Genomic DNA, 22160 nt, shown 5'->3' with positions numbered 1-22160 from the left:
GAGATCAAAATGTCTGCTGATCTCATTAGGCCTAGAGGGCACATTGTGAAGGATATGAAAGCATGACATTTCAGAAGGAGAGGCTGAACTTCCTTGTCTTCCACCCATGAAAATATCACATAATATCATGCAATGAATCTGCAGACCTTAAACCATAAGTGCATTTTCTGCTTTTTTTTAGTCTGAGGAGCTAGTTAAACTTATAGCTGCTATAGAGAATTATTGCTGTATAATTTTGGTCAATAAAAATGATCTTTCTAAATAAGATTAAGTCTGTTAGCTGCCTGCCAGTCTCGATTCCCAGTTCTACACTTTTTCCACATTATTTCTACTATTTATTGAATCACCATAGTTACATGTATTCAACATTTCACTCCCACAGGTGACAAAAACACCCAGCTCTTTAATTTTTTGGCATCTAAGGACAAAATCTGCTACTGACCCTAAACCGTAGTTTGCAGAAGCAATGCAAACAGATATTCATACTAGTGGGTTAGATCTTGCTCTAAAACTTTTAAAAGCTTCAGAGGAGCAGCCGAGTTAGTCTGTAACAGGAAAAACTTAAAAAACAACAAATAGTTAAGAAGTGCTTTAACAAAACATGCAGATGGTATCATGACCTTTTGTGAGCACAGCCCACTTGTGCCCACGAAAGCTCATGATACCAACTACATGTTTTGTTAGTCTTTAAAGTGCTAATAAACTATTTGTTGTTTTTTAAAAACTTTTAAGTTTTTTTACCACAGCAAAAGACAAGTTTAAGAAAATAGATGTGTATATAAAAGATGAACAACTTACCTGGTGTTCCAAGATATGTCACATTTTAGTACTACTATATATTATAAAATATCCAGCAAAAGTCTTAGCTGGCTAATCATGGTTCTTATTATCTCAGTCCAAATCTCCAAGACAGTACTTTATAAGCAGCGATCCTTCGTGGAGTTTTGAATCGGAATTTAATAGGAAAGAATGTATAAAACTTTTACGTCCATTATGCCATGGTGTAGATTTTCTCAATGACTGCTTTATGTGAGACATCATGAAAAGTTTTATATACTTACTAGTTGAGTTTGATATTTTATTTTTCCCCTTCCTTGTGATATATTTTCTCAATGTTCCATTCCTACCTTGGTTTCTTTTCTTAAAAATCAACATAATGTTGGGATATATCTATCAATTTAAACAAGAAATTGAGAAACAAGTTGTGAAGACTAAATTGTGACATTCAATTACACAGATTAAAATTTTATAATTTAGCATTTCCCAGGTTATCAGTGATTAGAAGTTATGTTCAGTTCGTATTGACCTTCATGATCTTCCTAGTTCTGTAACTGTTTAACAAAAAAACAAAAAAACAAAAAATCAAAAAGAGAAGTTATAACAAACCTCCCACACTGTTTGAAACTCACTGTTATACTGAGGTTAGAAGTGAGAGACCTTAGGGAACCTAGAATTCTGAACATGCCTGTTAGGACAGCAGCTTAATGTTGAGGCATATGTTTTTATTAACCACATAACAGGATAATGTAGAAATGGACAAGCATTTGATTCCCATCAGATCAGGTCCTACACAGTGAGGTCTGTTATAGTTACTAACTCTGACCACTTGGATGACCTCCTTTGACCCACTTAGAGTGTTTTGTAACTGTCTGTAAAACTCATAGTATCAGGAAAGACAGAAAAGAGAACCTCTTGAGGCTCAAACTTGCTAACTATAATAGTGTTCCTGAAGAGAAAAGATTTTTTTATTGAAAATTAAGGAGATTGTCTTATTATATAAGGAAACTATAAACCCTTAAAAGAGAAATCCCAAAGGAATTCATAGAACCATTCTTTGAGAAAAAATACTGCTACTAATTCTTTGCATTACTATACTGACTTTCATGGAAGTACCTTACCATGCTTCATTGACAGAGATATCTGAAATATCTTAACATAAAATAAGGAGATACTAAAATATTTGACCAACAAAATTCAAAAACACACTGTATCATGAAACTGCAGAGCTAGAATTCATATGTAACTTAACATTATCAGACTGGGTCTGAATAGAGCTTGGATGTGGCTACCTCACTACAAAAAGTATTTTTCACATTTTGGCATTCTCACTTTATCAATTCTGTCCTGATTAAATTGGTATTATTAGCATTGGTCCTCTGCATAGTAATCTGACACTCCCACCATTGCATATGTATAAATCCCTGATAAACTGAAGTTTCCTCTTCATGCATCTGATGAACTAGGCTACAACCCACAAAAGCTTATGCCCAAATATATTTGTTAGTCTTTAAGGTTCCCAGGACTCCTCTTTGTTTTTGCTGACACAGACTAATACGGTTATCTCTCTGAAACTTGATTTTATCATGGACTAGAGACACCATGTATTTGAAGATACCATCACTGCTGCCAAAGAAATAGTAGAAAACTCAGGAGTTGAGCCTGCTCTCAAGGAAACGTATTTATGGAAAGAAGTGTTTGGTTACAAGGGTGAAGTTGAGGTGATGGGATGCTCAGAAGAAAAATGCAAGAGGGAGTTTTTTGCTTGCCCATTGTTACTGCTTGGGTGTCCATTGAAGAAATGTTTAGACAAATGAAGCATCACAAAAAGAGGGGGGGAGGAGGCGATTTGTATGATCTTAATAAGCTGCTGGAACACAGAAAAACATTTCTGAATAATTGTACGGACATTCACCAGAGGCTGAGACATGGGGAATGTTTGGATGTCAGTGATAAAGGCCTCTGTGTTGAATTGGACAACATTGGCCCCTTTTTGCAACATGGCAAACAATTTTTATTCCAATTTCGCCAATTCATTCTTGATGCAGGACTGAAGGACACATTTCCTAATATGGGATCACTTTGAGGATTCTATTCATGCTTCCAATCACAGTTTGGAGTAGTGAGTGCAGCTTTTCAAAAACCTGGTTCATTAAAACATATCTTTGATCAATGATGGCTGATGTACCCCACGACTGCTTGTATTGCCGCCCCGCCCTGAATGAGGGCCCAGGTCAGTGACTGTTTTGTCACCCCACTCTGAACCAGGACCTGGGCTCCTAAATACCTAGATTGGCTTGTTAACTGACTTGAACTGGGCTGATCATGGGCCCAAGACCCAGGACAAAAAGGGGCTTGGTGGATTTAGACAGAGTGGCTGCCCGCTGACCTGGAGGGGGGAGAGCCTTTCTGTGAGCTCCGATTGTCTACAGCCAATCTTTGGACTCCCTGATGCTGTGCTTAAATATACGAGGGCAAAGGTGAGAAAAGCATCCTTTTGAACTAAAGAATGCGGGTCACCTACTGTAACATTATTTAATACTTATCCACCCAATATCAGTGCACAGTTCCATTTCTTGTTAGTACATTTCAGCAATTCTTAAAATTAAAAAGTTTCTATTAGTTTTGAAGAAACATTTTTTTTCTCTTTGTTAATATATGCCATGAATGAATACAGATTTATATATCCTAGCACATGAATTTCTTTTCTTGTATGACATTGATAAATCATGTGTGCAAATCATACAAAGTCATGACATGGATTACAAAAAAAACCAACCCAAGGTATTTAAAAGTTTAAGAAAAGAGGAGGGCACCTGTTATGAATAGGCGCTGCAAAGGAGAGTCTGACTTACCTGGAGAGTGAAGAAAGGGTTAAGTAACTCTGGAAACGCATCTGAGGGATGAGGTTTTGTGCATTCTGCCAATTAAATGCAGATAAGAATTTAAAAGCTTTTTTTCTCCTCTCATCCTTGGTTTTGGGGTCAGAGCAGTTTTTCCCCAGGTAGCAGGAATGACAGACTTTCCCAGGAACAGACTTGTTGAATTCATTGAAATGTATAAATAGGTAAAAGTTAGCTAGTCCATCAGGTTTTATTGTTTTCCTTATTTGGGAGTTTGGAAATCATGTCTGAGCTGGTTAATTGTTTTTCTCTTTTGTAACTAAGGGTATGTCTACACTACAATGTTAGTTCGAACTAACGGACGTTCATAGCCGCTACACTAGCGCTCCGCTAGTTCGAATTTGAATCGAACTAGCGGAGCGCTTAGTTCGAATTAGGTAAACCTCATTTTACGAGGATTAAGCCTAGTTCGAACTAGCTAGTTCGAATTAAGGGGTGTGTAGCCCCTTAATTCGAACTAGTGGGAGGCTAGCCCTCCCCAGGTTTCCCTGGTGGCCACTCTGGCTAACACCAGGGAAACTCTATGCCCCCCTCCCGGCCCCGGACCCTTTAAAGGGGCACGGGCTGGCTACGGTGCCCGTGCCAGGTGCAAGCCTGCCAGCACCCAGCCAGCAGACCCTGAACCTGGCACGGCACAGAGCCACCCACCCGATGTCCCCCAGACCACCCCCTCTTCCCGGGACCAGGCTGGCGGCTCCCGGGAGCATGCCCTGGACCGCAAGAGGTGGGCACCTTCCTGGGCTAGTGCGGACATCGTGGACCTCCTCCACGATCTCCGCACTAGGCACAGGAAAGTGGCCGTCTAGGGCAGGAGAGCTGCCAGCCTGGCCACCCAGGAGCAGGTGTGCATGAAAATCAAGGGGGTCCATTGAGACCCCCGACCCTGAGCCCCGAGCTTACAATGGCTGTCCTGGGTCAGACCAAAGGTCCATCTAGCCCAGTAGCCTGTCTGCTGACAGCGGCCAACACTAGGGGCCCTGGAGGACCGAAGCCATTTGCCATCCCTCTCCAGCCTTCCACAAACTTTGGGCAGGGACACCACTCCTACCTCCTGGCTAAGACTACTCCATGGACCCAACCTCCATGACTTGATCTCACTTCCCTTTAAACTCTGTTCTAGTTGTAGCCTTCACAGCCTCCTGCAGCAAGGAGTTCCTCAGGTTAACTATTTGCTTTGTGAAGAAGAACAACTTTCTCTTACTAGTTTGAAGCCTGCTACCCATTCCTTTCCTTTGGTGTCCTCTAGTCCTTCTTTATGGGAACTAATGAAGAACTTTTCTGAATGCACCCTCTCCACCCAACCTCTGCTTTTAGAGACCTCTATTCTGTCCCCCCTCCATCTCCTCTTTTCTAAGCTGAACAGTCCCAGTCTCTGTAGCCTCTCTTCATCTGGGACCTGTTCCCAACCCCTGATCATGTTAGTTGCCCTCCCCTCTCCCAGCCTTTCTCTTCCCCTCTCCCACCTCCTTTTCCCAGTCTCCCCCAGTTTTTTTCAATAAAGACAGATTCAATGTTTGAACACAATTGTCCTTTATTTTGTACATCAAGAAGAAGGGGGGCTAGGGAAGGGTAAGTGGAAGGAGGTGAGGGAGGAATGGGGCACAAGCCCCCGATGGGGAGGACTGGGCTGGCTCTGTGGGCTTCTGGGGGTGGAAGCTCTCCTGCAGCCCCCCAATTGTCCCCTCTCCCCAGATGGCAGCCTGCGGCAAGTGCAGCCGGGCTGATGGCCGAGTGGTGTGATGTGCCCAGTGTGGGCACTCCGGGCACTCCAAGCCAGGACTGGTTTTCAAGCGGGGCACCCCTTAGAACTGTGTGTCCGGGGTGGGGGTCGGGACCCTTTAAGCGCAGCCCTCGGCTAGCCTGAGACAGCATCTCCACGCTCTAAGTACTCCTCTGATGCCCTGCCGGCACTGCTTCCGGCCATCCTTAAGCCCTGTTCAGAGTCCACTCAATGTGGACTTGCTAGTTCGAATTAGGAAAACGCTAATTCGAACTAGTTTTTAGTTCTAGACGTGTTAGTTCGAATTAGCTTAGTTCGAATTAACTAATTCGAACTAAGTTAGTTCGAACTAGTGCTGTAGTGTAGACGTACCCTAAGGAATTACAGTGTAGGGATTCTCCCTGAGTCTATTTCACTCCAGGGCTTTTAACACCCAGTCATTTTCTATGCTTGCAACTGTAGTCTTGTTTAATAATAAAAGTGTTTTGTTTTTGTTAACTGGTATTGGTTGATCTTTGTTCCTTAAACCTATTTCAGGGCAGGAGCAAGAGCTTTGCCTCAGGCAGGGGATTCCAAGTAATCTTTTCCATGGAAAAGGGTTTGTTTTATATTTTTATTTACACTTGGTGGTGGAAGCGACAAATTCTCTCTCTTTTTGGATTTCAGGGTAACTGAGACCAGACAAGTTTGTTTCTGGGAGTTACAGAGACAGGTTCAAACAGAGTATATATTCTGCTAGTCAAACCCCATATCTATACTCAAAGCACCAGGTTGGAGAATTGAGCCCTGACAACATGGAAGATGCTCCTTCTCTGGGTCCAGGCTTGCCCCTTTCCACTAGTGCTTCCCTGTGGCATATGTCCCTGGATTTGCCTAAGGCTTATCAGATAAGATCAGAATTTTGAGTATAAAGCAAGGAGTGTGTTTATATGAGTGTGTGTGTTTGTGTATATGTATACATGTGCATGTGTGTGTAAATATATACACATACGTATATTTATTTACACTCATGCATATACACATATACAATTTTTTTATATATATATATACACACACACACACACACACATACATGCAATTTTAATCTTATCCTGCTTTTGTTTGCACTTATACGCGGTGTAAGTCATAAAGATACAATCCATCTGAGCTGTGCTGCTGTTGGGGTTCTCACGGTCTCAGAGACATTTTACCTGCACTCAGGGCTTGTCTGCACTATGGAAAAGATTGACCCCCTTGATGTCGATGTTCTAGCATTCAATTTAGCAGGTCTAGTATAGATCCCCAAATCGAATGCTGAGGGCAGCCCCCACTGGAGTCCTGTACTCCGCATTTTGTGAGAAATAAGCAAAGCTGATGGAAGCATGTGCTCCCACCTGCCTCCTGCAGTGGAGACGCTGCAGTAAGTCGGCGTAAGGTAAGCCAAATCCAGCTATGAATTTTGTGTAGCTGGATAGCAAACTTTAAGCCAACCTGCCTGGTCTAGTATAATATATATATTTATTTATTTATTGTGATGGTGGAAATATTTAGGTTTTGTAGCCATTGACTGATTTTAAAAAGTTTCTCCCCCAGCATGTGAAGATACCCCCCAGTCAAATTTCCTCATTTTTAATTAGCTCCCTTTACTACACTGAAGGACTTTACTATCAGTTTATCTTACATGGTTTTGCTAAGGAACAAATTTTGCCCTTGGATGTGCAAGTGTGGCTCCAATTAACATAAAGAAAGCTGCATGTGTGCATCCAAGGCTAGGCTTTGTCCTTAAATGTGAGATTTATCTGAAGATTAGCTTCTCTAATAGTTCTGGCTTGGGCTTCTCATATATGAATCAATTTTATTAAGGAAAGATGAACTATGCTGGAATTCTTTTAAATCCTAGTTGCTATAATATGCTGGGATGAGATTCAATTATCCTCAGAATCATATATTTAATATGTCAGATTCTGCAGTCAGTCAAACTGGTGTAAAACTGGATCACCTCCAGCAAATCCCACTATGTTATTTTGGCTTCACATCAGTGTAAACTGCTGATCTGGCAAAGCAAACTGTAAGACAGACTTTGTTGGCCATGTGGAGTCTCACTAAAGTTAATGATGATTATCTGTGTGAGTGAACTTTACTTTGCAAGATCAGGACCTGAATTGCCATATAATTTGACTTTATATCAAGGGTCTTATAAAATAGGGATCTTTTTGAACTTTCGCTACTCATTCCAATTTATCTTGTATTTCTTAAAAAGGACTTTGTTTGGACAAATCATAGTAAAATAGCATGTATGTACACTAGTTTCACTGACCTGAATTTGTGATTTTGTATTATAATATATAAATATATATGATCAAACTGCAAGAAATAGAGGTATTGTCTCAATATTCTTCCTGATCTTATTAGCAGTAGTGCTAAAAAAAAAAAAAAAAATTTTAAGTTACCAGATGGCTTGCATCTAGAAAAGCATTTCATGAACATTACTGCCATCTTCCAAATAAAGATATTTCAAGTCTATTTTTTCTTCCATATGCAGATATCGTGAACTTATTTTTATTCTATTCTGGAATAGTAATGTATCATTGGCTGTGTCTACACTGGGCCACTTATTCCGGAAAATCAGCCGCTTTTCCGGAATAAGCTACGAGCTGTCTACACTGGCCCTTGAATTTCCGGAAAAGCAACGACACTCTACAGTACAAAATCAGCTGCTATTCCGGAAAAACTATTCTGCTCCGGCTCGGGCATAAGTCCTTATTCCAGAACACTGTTCCGGAAAAGGGCCAGTGTAGACAGCCCAGTAGTCTTTTCCAGAAAAAAGCCCTGATTGCGAAAATGGCGACTGGGGCTCTTTTCTGGAAAAGTGCGTCTACATTGGGCACAGACGCTTTTCTGGAAAAAGGGCTTTTCCGGAAAAGCAGCCTGCCAATGTAGATGCTCCTTTTCCGGAAAAACTGAAAATGGAATAGTATTCCATTTTAAGCAGTTCCGGAAATTCATGCCAGTGTAGACACAGCCATTATGTATACACATACACACAAATTGTTAGGAATTTTGGGATGGTATTTTCTGTATGTCTCGTACGTCTAGACTACATGCCTCTGTTGCCAGAGGCATGTAGATTAGGCTACCAGATATAGGAAAATGAAGCAGCGATTTAAATAATCGACGCTTCATTTAAATTTACATGGCTGCCGCGCTGAGCCGACAAACAGCTGATCAGCTGTTTGTCGGCTCAGCGCGATAGTCTGGATGCGCGGGGGTCGACATCAAAGGTATTTGTCGACCACCCATGTAAACCTCATCCCAGGAGGCATACCTGGGTGGTCGACAAATACCTTTGATGTCGACCCCCGCACGTCCAGACTATCGCGCTGAGCCGACAGACAGCTGATCAGCTGTTTGTCGGCTCAGCGCGGCAGCCATGTAAATTTAAATGAAGCGGCGATTATTTAAATCGCCACTTCATTTTCCCATGTCTGGTAGCCTAATCTACATGCCTCTGGCGACAGAGGCAAGTAGTCTAGACGTACCCTTAAGTCAACGTTAAATCCAACTATGTTTTATCTCTAATTGTTCTATATCAAGTTGTTCCCGTATGCCACACATTCCTCTACAGAATAAGGGCCCACTGTGATAGAAGCTGAATTAAGAAATGTAGATATGGTCCCTTTTCTACCTAAGTAGACGTATAATATACCAAGTATGACAAACAAGGATACAACCTTATACACACAATGTTTATTTACCTTTAATATTTTCAAATGTAACTGAAAATTTCCTTATTTATATTAAAAATGTGATTATTCAGGATACAGAAGAAAATAAGACTGCCTTATCCTGTACATTATTTTTAATGTCTATTTTCTAAAGATGAATCAAAATTTAAATGTCCATATCCTCAACTCCATAGCTTCTGCTAAATGTTAGATGTAAATTATATAGCAGAGTGTGTAAATTTATATACTTAGGACTAGGTTCAGCTAAACACTAAAATGGATGGTTAGATATAACCTCACAATTAAGTCCCATGAGACATTCACATTTGCTTAAATGATTTGCTTAATATGAAAGTACTTAAACACTTGCTTCAATTAAAATTTACGTAGGTGCTTAAGTGCTTTGTTGAAAAGGGCCTTAAAGAGGGAATGCATAGGTAATGCTGTGGACTGGGAGTCTGTCTCAAGCTGATAATGGAGAATAATAAAATGAGTTTTGTATCAGAAGGTTTCCATGGTTGTGCAATGGCCAACTACCTCCTAATGGAAATTTCCCAATGCTTCTTGCTGACTTCTCCATCTCACCAGTGCCCATTTCACTAGCAGTACAAACCCCAGCCCTGCACACATCTTTCTGTCCCCAAGGAACAGTCAAACATTGTCAAAACCTGGTAAAAGGCAGGAGAAAATATCTAGTGGAGAAGCAATTAGAAGAAACTGCTACAATTATGACACAAAGAACACCAGAAGAAAAAGGAAAATTGTGTTGGCATTTACATGGCCAAATTTTCTGGGGACATGTTGCCCTTCCCATAACTAATATTCCCTCTCTTTTACTTTTCTATGCGTGTAATGAATGACTGTAAGATCTCAATTTTAATGACAATTTAAGTTTCCCATTGATTTTCCCCTTCAATGTCTACCTCTTCCTCTCTCCCACTTCCACATATTCTTTCAAAAACTCTCTCATATACCTCCCTCTCTCTTTCTCTCCCCAACACTCCCTTCCTCCTTCAAACCACATGATCTCCCTCTTCCACTTTTCAATCCCTACGAAATTGTCTCAGTTTTTATATGACTTAAAACTTACACAGGGGGGAAAGGGAAGTGTAATAGCACGATACTACTCCTAAATGTAATTAAATATAAATGTCAAAATGTGTAAGAAAGATAAATAATGGGTGCCCTTGACTAAGATTATTTATTTCTGAGAATCCTGTTCAAATATTATTATCCCTGAGATTTAACTCTCAATAAACTGTTAAAACATATAACATTTTCCAAGTTTCCCCAAAGACCCTTGGGGGAAAAATTCCAACTCCTTAATAAAGCCAGTAATATTCATCTTGTTGGCACAGATTACATTTTAATCATGTTAAATATACTCTAGAAAGTTCAGTGAGATAGTTGTGAGATTAATTATATTTAGAACAAATAAATGTTTAGACCTCCCTCACTTTAGTTGATCCTTGATACTTTATTTAAATTTTATGTAAGCATTTGCATCATAAAATGAACAATTTCAGAGTTAAGGACATATCTATTTCTAGAAATGTATGAACTGGATTTTTCATTACCTTGCTCTTATGCATCATTTATGTCAGTACAACCAAAGCTTATAACGATTAAGTCACAAAGATTGTACTTTATGTACAATATATATACATGACTATGCAAGATGTAAATGAGTTTCTGATGGGGTTTACAAACTCCATGCTGATCAAGACAAGGTTCATAAGATCCTCTGAACCCAAACAGCCACTGTGTTACACCATTGTAGGGAGTCAAGTCTAGAGGGAGGAGAAAAAAGAGATAAACTTCAGCTCAGTGGTAGCCAATAGAGAGATAGTAGATATCCAGAAGACCAAGACACAAGTAAAGGCAAATCATATAGGGCCAGAGTGCCTATCAGTGATGGGTGCCTAAGGAAGAGAGCCCGCTACACCACAGTCTGTCAGGGGGGTATGCTGGTAGTGAGTAGACTCTTCCACAGAGTAGAGAATCAAACTTTGCATATTAGAGGCAAAGCAGGAAGCAGGTTATGTGATTTTACACCAAACCTTGACCAAAATAGGTTTAAAGAGAGTAATGAATAGTTGTTACTAATTATAATGATCACACTTTAAATGATCCAGTCAGAATATGTGGAACATTGGAGAAATTCACAAAATTGTAGAAATGAAAGCCATGCAATGCTTAGATTTATTGCATAATGCGATCGACTAGGGGTTAACCATTACGGATATTTTAATATTTTCATGGCACATTTGAAACATCTTTATATAGAAAGCTGACAGATTATAATAATCTATTGAAGGCTAAAAGCCACCATCTGGAATCAATTAAAAATAATTATTTACGTAGCTGGTTTTGAAATATTAAATGATATTCAGTGGTGATAGCAACTGTCATATTATAAAAAATGGGCTTGTTGAAAAGTTCTTGGAGAGGAGACATAATTGACAGTGATGTTATTTTAGAAGCTAGAGGACAAGTTGAAATACAATGCAGTACAGTTTACTAGACAAGCATGTAAAAACAGAGAAGGCATTTCAATTCCATTGGTCAGCACATTCCTTCCCTTAATCAAAAGATATTACTAAGACAGTTTTCAAGCACTGGTAGGTCCTCAAGCTCCTCAGAATTTGATTCCGGATAGTATGTCTACACTGAAAATATTTACTCCCAAATGAGAGTTGTGCGTGCCCTCAAAGTATTTGTACTTGCCTCGTGCTTCAGTGTTTGTGTCCCAGATGAGTGCATGAAAAATCATATTACTGTTTTTTCATATCCAGTCATATCCAAGTTAGTGGATAGTTCTCTAGTGCAGACTAAAATTTACCTCTCCCTGGTGCCTTTGTTTATTGTAGTTCAATGTTTTTTCAGTAGGATGTATAGCTCATCCCATTTGTTTACTACCAAATAATTACCCCCTGTGACTGTGCTCCTGGGGTGGACCCGATGTTCCAAGTCTTCAGCCCTGCATAGTCCCGGGCGTCTCGCCCTCTCAAGTCTGACCGACCAGCTCTTACTCGGCTGGGGAGTTATTCTTTCCCTCCGACAGCTCGTTGGCTCTGGCATCCCCTCAAGACAGAGGAGAAAGGGGGGCCTGGGCCCGCCCTCACCAGTGGGCCCCAGCCTAGAGCCCTGAGGACTTGGACTACACTGCAGTCCCAGTCCGACTGATGGGATGGTTACCCTTAATGCGTCAGCCCATGGGCTTGGTTCGCCATCCTGCCCTGGGCTACTTCCTCTCTCCTCCTCATCTCCTTTCCTGTGCTCGCCACCCCTCTGCCAGGGTGCACCCTACCGGCTCATCAATTACCTCCTGCGGAGCCTCCACGGGTGCCTCCCCCCTCTGCTCAGGGCAGCTTCCCCTGCTTTTTCCCCTCATCCTCACTGCACGAGCAGCTTTTGAATCCCCCGCCACCCCGGATGCCCGACCGGACGTCACCCTGACATCCCCAGCATACCCCTGACCCCGATGCCCTCGTGACGTGAGGTCGACTTCTCCCACCCCCCAACAGCCACGCTGGCGTTCCTCAGCTGTGCCTTGGCACAGGAACACCCGGCGCATGGCTGGTACGAGCTCCCCGGCAGTGCGAACAGGACATGCACCCCTGGGGGTCCAGTGTGGGGATCTAGGTGCCCTGTCACACTCCCAAAATAAATAAGTCCTTGAAGGAGGGTGTAGTGTCATTGGAAAGTGTAAAATCAATAAGATAAATAAAAAACAAGACTCGTAGATGCCTGCCCAGCCTCCTCTCTCCAAGCCCCACTCCTCTCCACCTCTTCCCTCAATACTCCACCCTTCCTCTTCCTGCACATGTTCCACCTCTGCTTTGCTCCAGCACCTGGTGCCTCCCCAGCTACTACTCCACATCCCACTCCTTCTCCTCCTCCTGCTTCTCCCTCCACACCCTCCTCAACCTCCACACCCTCCTCCCCATCCCCCCAGGGATGTCGAGGCCCCCGCACACATGGTGCTGGGAGACAGTTAGCCCAGTGAGACCCTCAACCGCGAGCCCTGAGCTTTCCCTCCTGCTTCTTTCCCTTGCTTCCCCCTTCCAGCTCCCTTCTCCAAGGTTCCCCCCTCTTTTCCCACCCTCTCTCTCCCTTCTCCCACCTCCTTTTCCCAGTCTCACCAGTTTCATTCCCCCTCCCCTCCGTTTTGTTAAATAAAGAGAGTTTATATTTATGAAAATATGTGTATTTTATTTTGCACCAGAAAGGGAGTTAGGGAGGGGTAAGTGGAAGGACGTGAGGGAGGAATGAGGCACAAGCCCCCAGTGGGGCATTCCAGGGAGACTGTTAGTGCTCCTTAGGGTGGAAGCTCTCCCGCAGGGCCTTCTGGATACTGACAGCCCCCCAATGGACCTCCCAGATGACAGCCTGCAGCAAGTGCACCAGGCTTACAGCAACACATCCAAAAGAAGCACCAGAGTGCCCAGGGACATCTCTGGCTCCATGCTGCAGAATGCTGTGATGTCCTGAGTGAGGGCAACCAGAGCACGCAGAGACAAAAATGCTTTGCTGTCCCTCATTGAGGTAGGCAAGCAAATGGGGAACCCTGAGAACTGACTGTTGGGGGTGGGAAGGGGGAATTAAGCACAGACCTCAATTATGCTCAGGCAGTAGCCCCACACAGTAAGTGCTGACTTGTGCCCTGTTGGAACTGTTTCCGGCCAGCCTTAAATGCAGTTCAGAGTCCACTCAGTGTGGATGCACCATTTTGAAATAGCAAAATGCTATTTCAAAATGCATTTTGTGTGTAGACACATTATTTAGAAATATCTTATTTAGAATTAACTATTTTGAAATAGGATATTTCTAAATAATGCTGTAGTATAGACATACCCATAGAGAGCTTGTCTTGAAGTCGTCATCATTGACTGATATGCCCCAAAGTCAAGGAAGTTGGAGTATTGGTAATATTCCCCTGAGATTTATTGTAAGCTGATACTAAAAGAAAAAATTCTGCAATGGGACCAGTAATATGACCAGCACTTAGTTCTTTCTAAAAAACACATTCTTTGTTGCTTTACATAGCATAGCTAAGCAGGAGGAGGAGGAGAGAATCATGGTCAGGCATAGCACAGAGACGTGAGAAGGTGGGGGAATATTAATATGCATAGCTGGATTGTGACTGAAGAAATGGATGGGAAGGTTATTTTACTACAAAGAATAGAATCATAGAATCATAGAATAATAGGACTGGAAGGGACCTCGAGAGGTCATCGAGTCCAGCCCCCTGCCCTCAAGGCAGGACCAAGCTCCGTCTACACCATCCCTGACAGATGTCTATCTAACCTGTTCTTAAATATCTCCAGAGAGGGAGATTCCACCACCTCCCTTAGCAATTTATTCCAATATTTGACCACCCTCACAGGAATTTTTTCCTAATGTCCAATCTAAACCTCCCCTGCTGCACTTTAAGCCCATTACTCCTTGTCCTGTCCTCAGAAACCAAGAGGAACAAATTTTCTCCTTCCTCCTTGTGACACCCTTTTAGATATTTGAAAACCGCTATCATGTCCCCCCTTAATCTTCTTTTTTCCAAATTAAACAAGCCCAGTTCATGAAGCGTGGCTTCATAGGTCATGTTCTCTAGACCTTTAATCATTCTTGTCGCTCTTCTCTGTACCCTTTCCAATATCTCCACATCTTTCTTGAAATGTGGCACCAAGAACTGGACACAGTACTCCAGCTGAGGCCTGACTAGTGCAGAGTAAAGCAGCAGAATGACTTCACAAGTTTTGCTTACAACACACCTGTTGATACAACCTAGAATCATATTTGCTTTTTTTGCAACAGCATCACACTGTTGACTCATATTCAACTTGTGGTCCACTATGACCCCTAGATCCCTTTCCGCCATGCTCCTTCCTAGACAGTCGCTTCCCATCTTGTATGTATGGAACTGATTGTTCCTTCCTAAGTGGAGCACTTTGCATTTCTCTTTATTAAACCTCATCCTGTTTACCTCTGACCATTTCTCTAACTTGCTAAGGTCATTTTGAATTATGTCCCTATCCTCCAAAGAAGTTGCAACCCCACCCAGTTTGGTATCATCTGCAAACTTAATAAGCGTACTCTCTATCCCAATATCTACATCATTGATGAAGATATTGAACAGTACGGGTCCCAGAACAGACCCTTGAGGAACTCCACTTGTTATCCCTTTCCAGCAGGATTTAGCACCGTTAACAACAACTCTCTAACTACGGTTATCCAGCCAATTTTGCACCCACCTTATCGTGGCCCTATCTAAGTTATATTTGCCTAGTTTATCAATAAGAATATCATGCGAGACCATATCAAATGCCTTACTAAAGTCTAGGTATATGACATCCACTGCTTCTCCCTTGTCCACAAGGCTCGTTATCCTATCAAAGAAAGCTATCAGATTAGTTTGGCATGACTTGTTCTTCACAAACCCATGCTGGCTATTCCCTATCACTTTATTACCTTCCAAGTGTTTGCATATGATTTCCTTAATTACCTGCTCCATTATCTTCCCTGGGACAGATGTTAAACTGACCGGTCTGTAGTTTCCTGGGTTGTTCTTATTCCCCTTTTTATAGATGGGCACAATATTTGCCCTTTTCCAGTCTTCTGGAATCTCCCCTGTCTGCCATGATTTTTCAAAGATCATAGCTAAAGGCTCAGATACCTCCTCTATCAGGAAGGAACCATGATGAGTGATACTACATGCATTGACTGGAGTAATAGGTGTGATGCAGGAGTGTAGTGTGCTTATTTCTTAGGGTATGTCTACACTACAGGGCTAATTCGAACTAACGGATCCAGACTAAAAAACTAGTTTGAATTAGCGTTTTGCTAATTCGAACTAGAATGTCCACATTAAGTGGACCCTGAACCGGGGTTAAGGATGGCCGGAAGCAGTGCCGTCAGGGCATCAGATGAGGACTTAGAGCATGGAGCTGCTGCCTCAGGCTAGCAGAGGGCTGTGCTTAAAGGGGCCTGCTCCTACCCCGGACAGACAGTTCTCAGGGGTTCCCCACTTGCAAAGCAGTCCTTGCTTGGAGTGCCCTAAGTGCCCACACTGGGCACATCACAGCACTCAGCCATCAGACTGGCTGCACTTGCCGCAGGCTGCCATCTGGGGAGAGGGGGCAATTGGGGGGCTGCAGGAGAGCTTCCACCCCGAGAAGCCAGCAGAGCCAGCCCAGTCCTCCCCATCAGGGGCTCGTACCCCATTCCTCCCTCATATCCTTCCACTTACCCTTCCCTAGCCCCCCTTCCTGATGTACAAAATAAAGAAAACATGTAGTCAAAAATAGAATCTCTCTTTATTGAACAAAACTCAGGGAGACTGGGAAAAGGAGGTGGGAGAGGGGAAGAGAGAGGGGAGGTCAACGAAAATGATGAGGGGTTTGGAAGAGGTTCCATGTGAAGAGAGGCTAAAGAGACTGGGACTTTTCAGTTTAGAAAAGAGGAGACTGGAGGGGGGATAGGATAGAGGTCTCTAAAAGCATGAGTGGGGTGGAGAAGGTGCATCAAGAAAAGTTCTTCATTAGTTCCCATAATAGAAGGACTAGAGGACACAAAAGGAAAGGAATGGGTAGCAGGCTTCAAACTAGTAACAGAAAGTTGTTCTTCACAAAGCAAAGAGTCAACCTGTGGAACTCCTTGCTGCAGGAGGCTGTGAAGGCTAGAACTAGAACAGAGTTTAAAGGGAAGTGAGATAAAGTGATGAAGGTTGGGTCCATGGAGTGGTATTAGCCAGGAGGTAGGAGTGGTGCCCCTGCCCAAAGTTTGTGGAAGTCTGGAGAGGGATGGCACGAGACAAATGGCTTGGTCACTGTCTTCGGTCCATCCCCTCCAGGGTCCCTAGGGTTGGCCGCTGTCGGCAGACAGGCTACTGGGCTAGATAGACCTTTGGTCTGACCCAGTACGGCCATTTTAAGCTCAGGGTCGGGGGTCTCAGTGGACCACCTTGATTTTCATGCACACCTGCTCCTGGGTGGCCAGGCTGGCAGCTTTCCTGCCCTAGACGGCCACTTTCCTGTGCCTAGTGTGGAGGTCGTGGACGAGGTCCATGATGTCCGCACTAGACCAGGCGGGTGCCCGCCTCTTGCAGTCCTGGGAAAGCTCCCGGGATCCGCCAGCCTGGTCCCGGGAAGAGGGGGAGGGCTGGGGGGCATCTGGTGGCTGGCTCAAGCCGTGCCAGGTGCAGGGTCTGCTAGCTGGGTGCTGGCAGCTTGCACCTGGCACGGGCATCGTAGCCAGCCCGTGCCCCTTTAAGGAGTCCGGGGCTGGGAGGGGGACAGTAGAGTTTCCCTGGTGTTGGCCAGAGTGGCCACCAGGGAAAGCTGAGGAGAGCTAGCCTCCCACTAGTTCGAATTAAGGGGCTACACACCCCTTAATTCGAACTAGAAAGTTCGAACTAGGCTTAGTCCTCGTAGAATGAGGTTTACCTAGTTTGAACTAAACACTCCGCTAGTTCGAATTAAGTTCAAACTAGCGGAGCGCTAGTGTAGCGCCTATCAAAGTTAATTCGTACTAACGTCCGTTAGTTCGAATTAACTTTGCAGTGTAGACATACCCTTAGACAATGCTGCATGTGGCCAGCAGTGGCTTCTGCAGACTAGAAACAGAACTGCTTCTCCCGTCCACTGCTTTTCATAGGTAGTGTCCAGACACCCAGACAACATTCACAATACTCCTTAGGATATGTCTACACTTGGGATGTAATCACAGCAGAATGAATGGTGGAAGAGGCTACTTATCTGAGTAGATGTCTGTAATGGGCACGTACAATATTAGCAAGTCCTTTCTGCCGCTCCTGCTGCAGTGGCTATGTTCTATTTTTAGCATGCTAATTTGCTAAGAGGTAGCCAATGTATGTCTCCTTGAGTAGGGAATCATACCTGTAGTTTGATATGTAGACATATCCCTTGCCTGGAAGAGTAAGATCACTAGCAACTCTTCAAATATAGGAGCGCTCTGATTGTCTGGGAAGCACTGGGAAGCACTTAAGCACACCCTAGAGGTATCCCCAACCTTCCCATTCCCCTTCCAAAATCCAGTGCTGACAGAGGCAGTCAATATCCCTTGATGTTATTATGAGTCCGGGAATAGATCATCTTGCTGATAATGAAGGAATACAATCATGCTGTCCTGAATCTCGTCTAGTAAGAACATGGCTCTTGTTTTATTTTACCATATTGAGACCCATTAAAAGTTGCTTCTGCCCTTGAAGAGACACTTTTTAATGAATGAAACAAAAACATGTCTTTCTGCAGTGATGCAATTCTATCCATAAATCCCCAATGATGTGCTTTTTTCGCGTGAAGAATGTCCTGACTCATTTGTCTCTGAAGTCATTTATACTAAGTGTGATTTTTATCTTTTACTCCATATATTATCTATTTTAGGAATGTCATCCAGCTTTGTGTTTGGAAGCTTCTCTTTTGGTACTTTAATCATTTCACAGTATGATGATTTTTGTACATGCTCTTGAACGCTATATTTCTTTGATATCTGATAAGAAAATAAGACATAAGAAGTTCTCTAGCAAAGCATTTATTGAGGAGAAATCAGTTGCACAGAAATGTTGGCGATACATAACCAGTGACCAACACATTTGATATTCATCGTACATCAGAATTATCTAAGATGTTTTCCCTATTAGCTAGTTTTTTCTCCCTTTTAAACAAAATCTGCCTGTTTATACAATTTCAAAAGGGATCAATGTTTGATCTCTATTTGGTGAAGATAGATCATTGGTCAGTAGTATGCAGATTCTTAAGTAAGAAACTGCAGAAAAACAAGCTTCTATTGTTAGCTACAGAATTTATGAAATGATAACAGCATGATTGCAACAAATCTAATAAAGATAACATCTCTAGGTTAGAGTCAATGAAAACTCCATCTGGTTTCTGCAGTGGGGAAGCTTATGCAAGACCAAAAAAATTGATTGAAGCATGCAGGAGGAGAAGGTTTGCTCAATTTAGCTTTAGTTTCTAGATAGTGTGAGCCAGAGTTTTATTTAATTTGGCTCATTGTTATTATGAACCAAGATGAATTGATGGATAAACACAACTAGAACACATCTGTTATCTTTGCTTATGCTGTAATCACCAGCAATCTGATTAAACTTTGTAAACCAAAATGAAAGTCTGTTTTATAAGAGTGTTGGAAAACAATGATTAGATTATTTAACTACTACTTTGTCAAGAACTGGTTTATTTCCATTGCCTAATTTACTGTCACTCCCTATCTAAAATGCACTAAGATGTACTATGATCCACACATTTTACTCAAGATGAGATGGTGTGAGGCCGTATTTGAATCATTGTTCATATTATGGTAAGTTTAGCAGTGTTCGCTGTTGATGACATAAAAATCTTATGAACTCTTTTTGCACGATTTTAAGCCTAAACAGAAAAAAAAAACCTCATCAGATCCATTGTTCTCATGCAATGAATCCATTCATACTGGAATTGTAATGCAATCCCTCTGGACATGACCAGAAATCAAAGTTTTGTGAATTAGGTTCAGATGAGGAATTCACATCTGATCCACTGCCACCACAATTCTAATTAATTTAGATGTGACTTTCTGGTTTTGGCCCTCAGCAAACAATAGACGGGTTTATACATACATATACACACACACCTCAACAACAGCAGGTCAAATAACCAACTGTTGATTTTGCTAAGATCTGATAGCTGAGGATAATTAGATAGAAAATAATTTAGTTACTTCAGTTACAGTGCAGAATCATCCACAAATGTAGATGTATAAACAATTTGCACTTTCCTTTCATAGCCCTGTTGTGGAGAAAAGATCCACTCATACTGAACAAAGAATTAATGTTAAATAATGTATTTAATAATTCTTCAGGCAAGGAAATAAATCAGCCTGACCACTGTAAGGGGCTCTTAACAGCTGTGGGAATGGCAAACCATTCCACGAACTGTATGTAGAGGCCAGTAAGTCTCTGTAGAGAATAAACATGAAAGAGCAACTTAACATTAAATACAAATACATAAGTCAGGTCTTCACTAGGTTTAAATCAGCATAACTCCATGGAGCAATGGCAATTCTCACCAGCTGAGGATCTGGTCTATATACAAATTAATACAGGCAGTCCCCGGGTTACGTACAAGATAGGGACTGTAGGTTTGTTCTTAAGTTGAATCTGTATGTAAGTTGGAACTGGCGTCCAGATTCAGCCGCTGCTGAAACTGATCAGCGGCTGATTCCAGGAAGCCCCGGGGCAGGGGCTTCCTGTAGTCAGCCACTGGTCAGTTTCAGCAGCGGCTGACTTGGGGACGCCTGGGGCAGAGCAACTGGGGTGCTGCCGGGTTGGTCCAGTAGCGCCAAGGAGCGGTGCTGCGGGACCAACCGGCAGCGCCCCACCTGCTCTACCACAGGCCCGGGGCTTTGCTCCACGTCTCCCTGGTCTGCTGGGGGGGGGCACTAGCTGCGCCCCCCCCCCCAGCAGACCAGGGACACGGGGAGCAAAGCCGCAGCGGTGGCGGGACCCCTCCACCTCCCCGGCTTTGCTCCAGGTGTCCCTGGTCTGCTGGAGACGGTCCCCAGCAGACTAGAGGCACCAGGAGCAAAGCGGCAGCGGCGGCGGGGTGCCGCGCTTCTGAGGCTTTGCTCTGGGTGTCCCTGGTCTGCTGGAGACGGTCCCCAGAAGACCAGAGGCACCCGGAGCAGCTTTTCTTGCCCTGGAGGTCGAGGTGGTGGGACTGCTGCGCTCTGGGCGGTCCCGCTGCCTGCGAGCTCCGGGGCGAGAAAGCCCCGTTTGTAACTCAGGGACTGCCTGTACCATAAAATAAGGCTAAATGTATAACAAAATTTGAGAATTTAAACTTTATGATGGAAAGGAAAATAAACACAAGGACACATATACCTCTTCCATAATTTTTCCTCAAAACTTGCTAACAGCCAGGTTAATTATAGTCATAACAGAATATTGCCACATTGCTAAAACTGAAAGACAGCTGGCACCAGGAGGCCAAACAAAAACAGGCTCATGCTACAAAATTCAGAAGACACAGCAGTTCTTGAAAGGTAAAACATCTTCAGGAGAGCTTTTAATTGGCAGGGCTCCATAAGCCCAGACAAATCAATTGTTATGAAAAAAGTTTAGTCTGCATAGAATGAATTGGCTTAGTCCACCCCATTCTGTGAATAATATGTCATACATAGCTCAGACATCGAGACTGCACTTGTGTTAGATTCACAAAGGCATCTAGCACTGTCCTGCCTGTCTTTTAAGCTTCAAAATTTACTGGGATTTACAAATCCTGATTTAGACTCTGAGGCTTCCTGTGTAATGAATACAGGGAGGCAGGCACTTCACAAAAGCCAGCAAGTGTAGCAGCTTCCTGCTGAAACTGCCAATGGGAAATGCCAAAGTGAGGCGTGTGTGCTAAGACCTTTTGGACTTAAGCCCTGAACCCCTTTTGCAGATAGATATCTAAATTGGGGCTGGAGGGAAGTGATACCCTCTGTTTGAGATTCTCAGCTGCAAACATTTTCTTGGAGGTAGGTGTCTATTCCATTTTTTTGCAAAAATCTGGAGGTCCTTCACAACTTCTGATCCAGTGATTGGACTACTCATATGGGGTGGAAGCCCCCGCTACAAGTGCCCCTTCAAATGACAGGGATTTGCTGAGGGAACCACTTACTAACTTTGGGTATGTCTACACTAGCTCGTTAATTTGAGCTAGGTATGCAAGTCAGGCAACTGGAGTTGCAAATAAAGCCCGGGATTTAAATATCCCAGGCTTTATTTGCATGTTCCCATCTGTCCGCCATCTTTAAATCCCCCTTAGTTCGAACGAACTGCACGCGGACTAAGGACTTAGTTCAGATTAACTTTAAACTGCCGTGTGTAGCCGCGGGCAGTTCGTTCAATTCTCCAGGCACAAGCGGGGAGGGGGAGACTGCCACCTGGCATGTGGATTGGCAGGGGGACATGGTCCCTACCTCCTCCACCACATCCCAGCCCAGGGCCCTAGCAGTGGCTGCCCTAGCTGCCACTGGGGTCAGCAGGGATCCAGCCCACAA

This window comes from Pelodiscus sinensis, chromosome 1 (assembly GCF_052426305.1).
Source record: "Pelodiscus sinensis isolate ZL-2025 chromosome 1, ASM5242630v1, whole genome shotgun sequence".
Taxonomy (NCBI): Eukaryota; Metazoa; Chordata; order Testudines; family Trionychidae; genus Pelodiscus; species Pelodiscus sinensis.
The sequence above is the reverse complement of the archived record's forward strand: the minus strand, read 5'-3'. Positions refer to the sequence as shown.